We start from the raw sequence: 8138 nt of genomic DNA on the forward strand, positions 1-8138 counted from the left end.
TATATATAGTAAAGCTATATATGGTAAAGCTATATCCGGTAAAGCTATATATGGTAAATAGCTATATATAGTAGATGGCTAAATCTGGTAAAGCTATATATAGTAAACTATACCATATATATATCTGGTCCGGTAGAGCTTTGAAAATGTACTTTTCTATTCTCTGTACTCTCTTGTTGTAACCTGAAGTCAACAATAAAAAAAATTCTTTTAGCCAGAGTTCTCCTTGCAATTTTCACTATCCCATTCTTTGTTGTTCATTTAGATCGAGTGTGTGCGTTGTTGTGCGATCCTAACAATTGGTATCAGAGCTAACAACTGGTATCGATCCTAACACTCACTAGCACATCGCCTACTGAGAAGCTCTTATATCATTTCTAAAAGTCCAAGGCCATTGCTAGCAGACATTGTCCATTTTTTTCATTGGGTATTGCCATCAGCCTCACAGTTTTAAAATGCGCATATTAGGGAGAGGTTTTCACACCCTTATTAAGATTGTTTTCTTCCTCTCTCCAACAGCTAGTAGATATTATCTATTTTAAAACGTTACGTATAGTCGTCAGCCTCACAGTTGTAAAACGCGTCTACTAGGGAGACGTTTACACACACATATACGGAATGCTAAATCCCCTCCCAAACAAATCCTGGAATGCACAATAAGCAGTCAGGATGGCCGAGTGGTTGGGTTCAAATCCGACTTCTGACATCTATATTATTGTTAGGCAAAATGCGAGCCAGAGTGGATAATATCTAATACCATTATGTGATTGAAGAATCATTATTTACCAAATGATAATAACTTCGTACATTTCAACTTTTGAAAGTTAAGAAATGGAACTTTGTACGATTGTGGATATGACTAAAAATTTGTCCTAGGGAGAAGAAGCAATAAACACGATTATAGGGTGTGCTTCATTCACATCGCTAAAAGGTGGGCCTTGAACCTTCGACCTTGTGGTTAACAGCCACACGCTCTAACCAACTAAGTTATTCCAGCCAGTCATTTTGTTACAATCCAAGACCACTATTCGTTGATATTGTCTTCTTTCGTTCGTTACGTCTCGGTATCTCTCTCACGATTTTAAACCGCATCCACTAGGGAGAGGTTTTCAGATCCTTATAAGAAATGTTCTTTCACCTCTCTAATCGATGTGGGATCTCACTATCGACCCCTTCTGAGGGCCAAGTGTCCTCACTAGCACATCGCCTACTGAGTAGCTCTGATATCATTTGTAAAAGTCCAAGCCCACTGCTAGCAGACATTGTCCATTTTCATCATTGGGTATTGCCATCAGCCTCACAGTTTTAAAACGCGCCTATTAAGGAGAGGTTTTCGCACCCTTATTAATTTTGTTTCCTTCCTCTCTCCAACAGCTAGTAGATATTATCTATTTTAATCCGTTACGTATCGTCGTCAGACTCATAGTTGTAAAACGCGTCTAAGACGTTTACACACACATATACGGAATGCTAAAACCCCTCTCAAACTAATTCTGGAATACACAATTAGCAGTCAGGATGGCCGAGTGGTCTAATGAGTCAAACTCAAGCTTTGGTCCTCGAAAGAGGGTGTGGGTTCAAATCTTACTTTTGACATCCATATTATTGTTATGCAAAACGCGAGCCACTGCGAGCAAAGTGGATAATATCTACTACAATTATGTGATTGATGATGGGCTTGGGTCAAAAGAATCATTATTTACCAAATGATAAGAACTTGGTAAGGACCTTTGTACCATTGTGGTTTGTACATTTCAACTTTTCAAAGTTAAGAAAAGGAACTTTGTACCATTGTGGATATCATTGTGACCATTGTGGTTTGTACCTTCATACATTTCAACTTTTTGTACCATTGTGGATATCAATTGAACTCACTAGTGTTTATCGACTAAGGGAGAAGAAGCAATAAACACGATTATAAGGTGTGCTTCATTCACATCGCTAGAAGGTGGGCTTGAACCTTCGACCTTGTGGTTAAGAGCCACACGCTCTAACCAACTAAGCTATTCCAGCCAGTCATTTTGTTACAATCCAAGACCACTGTTTGTTGATATTGTCTACTTTCGTTCGTTACGTCTCGGTATCTCTCTCACGGTTTTAAACCGCATCCACTAGGGAGAGGTTTTCAGATCCTTATAAGAAATGTTCTTTCACCTCTCTAATCGATGTGGGATCTCACTATCGACCCCTTCTGAGGGCCAAGTGTCCTCACTAGCACATCGCCTACTGAGTAGCTCTGATATCATTTCGTCATTGGGTATAGCCATCAGCCTCACAGTTTTAAAACGCGCCTATTAGGGAGAGGTTTTCGCACCCTTATTAAGATTGTTTCCTTCCTCTCTCCAACAGCTAGTAGATATTATCTATTTTAATCCGTTACGTATCGTCGACAGCCTCATAGTTGTAAAACGCGTCTACTAGGGAGACGTTTACACACACATATACGGAATGCTAAATCCCCTCTCAAACCAATCCTGGAATGCACAATAAGCAATCAGGATGGCCGAGTGGTCTAAGGCGCCAGACTCTAGTTCTTGTCCTTGTAAGAGGGTGTGGGTTCTCAAATCCCACTTTTGACATCCATATTATTGTTAGGAAAAGCGAGCCAAAGTGGATAATATCTACTACCATTATGGCACAATAAGCAATCAGGATGGCCGAGTGGTCTAAGGCGCCAGACTCCAGTTCTTGTCCTTGTCCTTGTAAGAGGGTGTGGGTTCTCAAATCCCACTTTTGACATCCATATTATTGTTAGGCAAAGCGAGCCAAAGTGGATAATATCTACTACCATTATGTGATTGATGATGGGCTCGGGTCAAAAGAATCATTATTTACCAAATGATAAGATCGAACTCACTAAAATTTGTCCTAGGGAGAAGAAGCAATAAACAAGATTTTGCTTCATTCACATCGCTGGAAGGTGGGCTTGAACCTTTGACCTTGTGGTTATAAGGTCCACACGCTCTAACTGACTGAGCTATTCCAACCAATCATTTTGTTACAATCCAAGACCACTATTTGTTGATATTGTCTACTTTCGTTCGTTACGTCTCGGTATCTCTCTCACGGTTTTAAACCGCATCCACTAGGGAGAGGTTTTCAGATCCTTATAAGAAATGTTCTTTCACCTCTCTAATCGATGTGGGATCTCACTATCGACCCCTTCTGAGGGCCAAGTGTCCTCACTAGCACATCGCCTACTGAGTAGCTCTGATATCATTTCGTCATTGGGTATAGCCATCAGCCTCACAGTTTTAAAACGCGCCTATTAGGGAGAGGTTTTCGCACCCTTATTAAGATTGTTTCCTTCCTCTCTCCAACAGCTAGTAGATATTATCTATTTTAATCCGTTACGTATCGTCGACAGCCTCATAGTTGTAAAACGCGTCTACTAGGGAGACGTTTACACACACATATACGGAATGCTAAATCCCCTCTCAAACCAATCCTGGAATGCACAATAAGCAATCAGGATGGCCGAGTGGTCTAAGGCGCCAGACTCTAGTTCTTGTCCTTGTAAGAGGGTGTGGGTTCTCAAATCCCACTTTTGACATCCATATTATTGTTAGGCAAAGCGAGCCAAAGTGGATAATATCTACTACCATTATGTGATTGATGATGGGCTCGGGTCAAAAGAATCATTATTTACCAAATGATAAGATCGAACTCACTAGTGTTTATCGACTAAAAATTTGTCCTAGGGAGAAGAAGCAATAAACACGATCTTGCTTCATTCACATCGCTGGAAGGTGGGCTTGAACCTTTGACCTTGTGGTTATAAGGTCCACACGCTCTAACTGACTGAGCTATTCCAACCAATCATTTTGTTACAATCCAAGACCACTATTTGTTGATATTGTCTACTTTCGTTCGTTACGTCTTGGTATCTCTCTCACGGTTTTAAACCGCATCTACTAGGGAGAGGTTTTTAGATTCTTATAAGAAATGTTTCTTCACCTCTCTAATCGATGTGGGATCTCACTATTGATCTCTTCTGAGGGCTAAGTGTCCTCACTGGCACATCGCCTAGTGACTAGCTCTGATGTCATTTGTAAAAGTCCAAGGCCACTGCTAGCATACATTGTCCATTTTTGTATTTGGGTATTGCCATCAGCCTCACAATTTTATAACGCGCCTATTAGGGAGAGGTTTTCACACCCTTATTAGAATTGTTTCCTTCCTCTCTCCAACAGCTAGTAGATATTATCTCTTTTAATCCGTTACGTATCGTCGTCAGCCTCACAGTTTTAAAACGCATCTACTTGGGAGACGTTTACACACCCATATACAGAATGCGAAATTCCCTCTTAAACCAATCCTGAAATGCACAATAAGCAGTCAAGATGGCCGAGTTGTCTAAGGTGCTAGACTTAAGTTCTAGTACTTGTAAGAGGGCTTGGGTTCAAATCTCACTTTTGAAAACTCATATTATTGTGAGACAAAAAGCGATTGTATCATAGCTTGGGTTCAAATCCCACTTTTGAAAACTCATATTATTGTGAGACAAAAAGCGATTGTATCATAATGGATCGGTGTAGGAGGGAGAAGAAATTTTTCAAGTAGGAGAATGTCAAGTAGGAGAAGAAATCTTGAAGGAGAAGAAATTTATGTCAAGTAGGAAGAAATTTTTCAAGTAGGAGAATGTCAAGTAGGAGAAGAAATCTTGAAGGAGAAGAAATTTATGTCAAGTAGGAGAAGAAATCTTGAAGCACCAAGGAGAAGAAATTTATGTCAAGTAGGAGAAGATCTTGAAGCACCAATTCATTCATGGTACGAGTATAAATTTATGTCAAGTAGGAGAAGAAATCTTGAAGCACCAATTCATTCATGGTACCATTCATGGTACGAGTGCAAAGAGTCCATGCAGAAGTGTTTTGATAGGAGTTGTTGCACATTGCAAAAATCAAGAGATTAATGAGAAGCTTCAAGCTAAATTTGAAAAAGGTGAGAGTTCTAGAGCACGGAAAGAAAAAGTAGAAAAGTCTAATGTTCGAAATAGGGATTTAAAGGGTGGGAGATTTTAGCCTCAAGCTAAATTTGAAAAAAGTGAGAGTTCTAGAGCACGGAAAGAAAAAGTAGAAAAGTCTAATGTTCGATCTAATTTTCGAAATAGGGATTTAAAGTGTTGGAGATTTTAGCCTCAAGCTAAATTTGAAAAATGTGAGAGTTCTAGAGCACGGAAAGAAAAAGTAGAAAAGTATAGGGATTTAAAGCGATCCTTCCACCCACATGTTCAATCTTTTTTTAGCAGTTTCCCCAGAGACCTTTATCATTAATGGAACTTTCATTTTGCTCATTGATGGAGTTGTATTTAGTACCTTTAAGAAATATGATTATCCACCGTTAGTCAGTAATGTGGGTTGACTTGGATTACTTAGTGTTGCGCGCTTAGGAGGGCAGCGCGGGGACGCAGAGGAGCTATTATCGCCAAACTCCCTAACCTAATGTGGCACCGGGTTCAGGCCGCAGGGAACCGTAGCATGGGGGGACCTCTAATCCTTTTGCCGCCGCAAGGCTGGCTAATCGTACGCAGCAGGCNACCGCAAGGCTGGCTAATCATACGCAGCAGGCTCGAAGACCCCTGGTTCTGGAAGGCACATGAGTCCGAACGCTATGTTGAATGTGCCACTGGCACTACACTACGTAGGTACTTGTGCAGGTGAGGCGTCGGTCGGTCCTAGAAATGGTGGCAGCGGCGCGAGGAGTTAACGACCAGACGTGCTGCAACCTAGGGATCACCAGGCAGCTCCTTCCATCTATAGGGATCGGGGGGGCATAGCACAATTCTTCTTGGAGGAGGGGTGTTTGCCCCGGTGACTGATCCTGCCATAATGTACTCCTACCTATAGCACCGGCAAACGAAGTCGAGCATACATACGACGAGCCTCATGCGTGAATAGCCGGGAGGAAAGAAAGGGCGGTAGATGATAATGAAAGAAAAAGGGCGTCTGCACGGGCAGAATGGATGAGCGAAAGGTGCCATGCCATGGAGTGAGGAATATCTCGAGTCTCATGTAAGACAAGAAACAAAACTTCGAGGTGCTGCCCAGGAACTGCGGGACCTTCTCGAACACAGGATAGGCAATTGAGATCTCGAGCTAGCCTATTCGTTATGGGGAATCAATGCTCCGGCCCGAATAGAGCTTACCTCCGGCACCTGGCTTTCTCCTAGCTTAGCTGCGCTTAATAGGCCGTTTGGCTTCCTCTCTGGTGGCCTCCTTACCTTACTACCCACCCTACTACATACACTCCCACTCCAAGCTACGCCTGCTGAGCAAGATGCATTGCGATTTCCTCTTCTGTGGACGCACCTGAATATGATCCAGGACGGGAGAGGGAAGAGAAAGACTTTTTTGCGGGCTTTCTCTCGTAAAGCNTGGTGGCCTCCTTACCTTACTACCCACCCTACTACATACACTCCCACTCCAAGCTACGCCTGCTGAGCAAGATGCATTGCGATTTCCTCTTCTGTGGACACACCTGAATATGATCCAGGACAAGAGAGGGAAGAGAAAGACTTTTTTACGGGCTTTCTCTCGTAAAGCCAAGCCCCAAGACAAGGTACAATTGTTGGGAAGGGTAGATGAGAAGAAAGAGAACCTGGCTGGATTCGGGCTGGTCTCGTGGCCCCCATTCCTAAGCTGTTCCNTCGCTCATGCTGTAGGGAGCATCAACACTGAGTGATCGGTCCGCTAGTTCACGCATATCTGAAGAAGTTATCACGGACGAGCCACATGCAGGAAAACTTGCACGTGTGGTTCTGGCCGGGCTTTCCTGAGGTATCTAATAACCTTGCTTCTGCTCGCCGCTGGCGCACCTCTCCTAACTATTGCCCATTTATTCTGGAATAATCTTTTTAGGAGGGACAATTGATATATTTCTGTCAAATCCTTCTGTTATTAAGTACGGCTGGTACCAATTCGATGTGTTTCGATTCTTTCGAACAAGAGAGGGTTGATGCTTTTGAATTCATTGTATTAATTCCAGTTCCTACTCGCAGTATGCTCTTTATGATCTCGACTCATAATTCAATTTCCATGTATTTAGCTATTGAGCCTCAAAGTTTAAGTTTTTATGTGATGGCAACATCCAAAAGAAAGTCTGAATTTTCCACAGAAGCCGGCTCGAAATATTTGATCTTAGGTGCATTTTCCTCTGGAATCTTACTGTTTGGGTACGACCGGACAACTACCGATATCTAAAAATCCCCTTTCTGAGAATATTGGTTGTGATATTGATCTTACGGGGGGAACAAAATCAAAGTACATATATACAAGGTCAGACCCTCCATCTAGTTGTCGAGATAGGGCGATCGATCTACTTGTCCATAGCCGCCCTGGGGCAGTGTCTCGATCTCCTACGTGCGAAATCAGAGGGACTAGTTCCTATGGAGATTCCCCTTGGTCTAATTCCACGCCTTATGACGAAAGGGCAGTCGGCGTGGCGTAAAGTGAAGATTGAGGGAAGTAGAGCAAAATTCCCTTCACGGGTATTCCAAAGGTGTAATCTAGGCAACGAAAAAGGGGCCGACACTGAAACTAGAGGAGCGAAGACACTCGACTGTAAAGGACAGGAGAGGAGCGAAGACGCTTTACCTTGTTCAATCAGTCCAGGACGGAAGATGAAAACACCTATTTATTTACCTCTATAAAGAATAAATAGGAGAGAAGCAGCGAGACTGTAAAGGAGAGGACAGTTGGTTCACCAAACCCCGACCCAGCGTCCCACGTTCTCCAGGTCCGAAGGGATCCAGTGCCAAACTACCGACTCCTCCCAGAATTGCATTATCAGAGCCGAGCCAAGGAATGGCCGTTAGTGGACACCCACCACTTTTCACCGGTTAGAGAGGCCCTCTTTAATACATTAAGAAAAGATGTTCACAGGGGTCAGAAAGACTCGGTCATAGGAACTTAGACCACCTACGCGCTGGTAAACAAAAACCACCTCGACCGGATCAGAGTAAACAAGAATATTGATCCGGCCCCTTGCCTTGAAAGAGAATTCACACGCGGCCACCAGCTTTCCCAAAATCAGGGGAGATCCACTACTTACTGTTCAACGAAACATCCGACCTATAAGAGAGTCAAGTCACGTATCTTTCTGATCTCCTTTCCTTCTATTTATCTTCTATTTTTTTG

General features: G+C 42.8%; 1 non-coding gene across 1 annotated transcript; it reads right to left on the reverse strand.

Moving 5' to 3' along the window:
• Positions 1 to 1939: 1939 nt before the first annotated feature.
• Positions 1940 to 2013, reverse strand: TRNAK-CUU. The gene has a single exon. It is a non-coding gene; the product is annotated as a tRNA-Lys (tRNA).
• Between the last annotated feature and the right edge of the window lie 6125 nt (positions 2014 to 8138).

The sequence above is a fragment of the Cucurbita pepo genome, chromosome LG16, assembly GCF_002806865.2.
Source record: "Cucurbita pepo subsp. pepo cultivar mu-cu-16 chromosome LG16, ASM280686v2, whole genome shotgun sequence".
Lineage (NCBI taxonomy): Eukaryota > Viridiplantae > Streptophyta > Magnoliopsida > Cucurbitales > Cucurbitaceae > Cucurbita > Cucurbita pepo.